This window comes from Carassius auratus, unplaced genomic scaffold (genome assembly GCF_003368295.1).
Source record: "Carassius auratus strain Wakin unplaced genomic scaffold, ASM336829v1 scaf_tig00025535, whole genome shotgun sequence".
Lineage (NCBI taxonomy): Eukaryota > Metazoa > Chordata > Actinopteri > Cypriniformes > Cyprinidae > Carassius > Carassius auratus.
Window position 1 is genome coordinate 43,193 of NW_020525427.1, and position 2,265 is coordinate 45,457.

The following is a 2,265-nucleotide window of genomic DNA, read 5'->3' on the forward strand; positions in this document are numbered from 1 at the left end:
AAGCGTCAGTCCATAATCATTGCTGCAAAGAGGAACTAGCAAAGCCTTAATGTATCCTTTTGTGTTCCGCAGAAGAAAGTCAGTCATACCGGTTTGGAATGACATGAAATGATTTACAATTTAAGTTGCTAAGACACGTCTCACTACCATTTCCTTTGAAAAACTCTTCCTGAAGCAAGCAAAACAATGGAACCTACTCAAGTTACACAAATACAAATCAGCTGAAGTTATAATAATCAGCATTCAACTACTCAAAATTAATTGTTCTAATACAAACTTCTTCAAGTCAGAAACAGATTTGTAATAAAATGCATCATGACAGTGGAATCCAAAGTAATTTTATTACAAATTATTATTTTTGTATATACACATTATATACATAAAACATGTACAGAGCAAGGCACAAAATGTTTGTCATTTATGAGGAGCGCTTCTCTCCATTCTTCTGACCTTAAATAATACTCTGAATTCACATAAAAACCTTCTTCCTGTTGAAATCCACAGACAAGCGTAAAAAAAGTGGTCACCAGGTAACTTGGGAGATAATTTATGCCTTGGTACAAGGTGTGCATAAGGTTCATAAATAAGCTTGGTTTTACAGTGCTTTTTTTCCTTCATAAATTAAAAAAATGTACAAAATATATATGACAAGTATTGTGTTGTTAAGAAAAAGTCTGAGATCCACAAAAAAAACAACATTGAGCACAACAGTAGAAAACATACAAATAGTACCAAAAGAATCTCAACAATTCAGAACTTCCCAACGGTAGAGAGAAATGCCCTGAGCAAGTCCAGTAACCAGTCATCATCACCCATCCAAGCAGCACAAGTTGTGTTCTACCCATCCAAACAAATATGGTGCATTATCCACCAAATGTGTCCCAAAACAGAGAAAAGTGCTCAGGCCCTTCATCACCTTGGTCCCTGGTAACAGTGCTTCCGCTCAGTAATGCAATCTGCAAATAAATAAACAAAAAGGCAATAAATTAAAATGAACAGCACAATAGATCAAATGTATAATAGTAGATAGTAGACATACATACCGTTTTCTAGGTTTGACTTCCCAGCCATCACGGCATTTAAGAAATGTAATTTCTTGCCCAGGAGATATCTCCGTCTTTTTCAGCACAGAAGGTAAACCTGTGAATTTAATAGCGACATTAACAATCAGTTAATGAAATAAAAATAAAAATGAAATAAATAAAAGGAGCCATTCACAACCAATAAGTGCCAAGACAGGCACTTACTTCTTCTGCGTTTCTCCTGCCTTGACTCTGATCCTCCTCCGAACCTCCAGAACTTTTTTGTTCTGTGAACTTGACCATGACCAGAATGATGACTTGAGGTGTTTCAACACAGAGGACCAGGAATCAGAAGGGCCTTCCCAGCGAAGAGAAATCTTCAGCAGATCCCCGATGTCCTCTTCCGTGAAGACGAGAGAAATGTGTTGTGAGGTTTAGACCAACTCTATCAGCAGCACTGTGTAAACAGAGAAGCCAGGTTAGGTCTTCTGAAGAACCTATACACAAAAATGACGTTTAGCAGCAAACAGGAGAATATACTGGACTCTTAATCATGAGGTGCTTACATCTCTACACTGAGGTTATCAGTATCATTGTGGGATCCGTGTAGTTTGATGTTGAATGTATGGATCTGCTTTATCGGAGCTCTTCCTGTCGAAAAACATGCATCTTCATCTGATAGTGGAAACCTGGAGAGGATTGGGCAAACAACCACATTTTAGCGACTGCTCGTGACAGCTTGCGACTCCGAAAACAAGACGCTAGGATTACTTGCCTCCAAAAGGTGTGTCTGCGCGAGTCTTCAGGTACATTTTGCTGTTTCTCCTCATGCGAATTTTCTTGGCGTTGTAGCCGATGCTGTTGCAGCGTTCTTCCTGCAGCTCAAGCAAATGCCCTTCTTGAAGCGATCAGGGCCGGTACATTGAAAAGCGTAGCTCACGTGGTCCTTGTTCATGAGGGAGTCCACGAAGAGATGCACTGCCCGCTCATGTTCACACTTCATGACTTCCACAAAGTCTGTGTGGCGACATGAATGATATGGTAAAATGGAAGAGTTGGAATTTGGTTAAACAATAAAAACAAAAAAAAAGCACTCACTTCCTGCAGCAGCAGTGGACAGCACATCTCCTAAGGAACAACCTGGCTGTACATCCCCACCATTGGGATAAATATCAATGTGCCCAATAGGCTCCTGGATCCCAATACTGACCCCCAAAGCTCCCCGTGTGTATGTGTGCAGGAC

General features: G+C 40.1%; 1 pseudogene; it reads right to left on the reverse strand.

Moving 5' to 3' along the window:
• Positions 1-316: 316 nt before the first annotated feature.
• LOC113078358 (endothelial lipase-like) lies at positions 317-2,259 on the reverse strand (annotated as a pseudogene).
• Between the last annotated feature and the right edge of the window lie 6 nt (positions 2,260-2,265).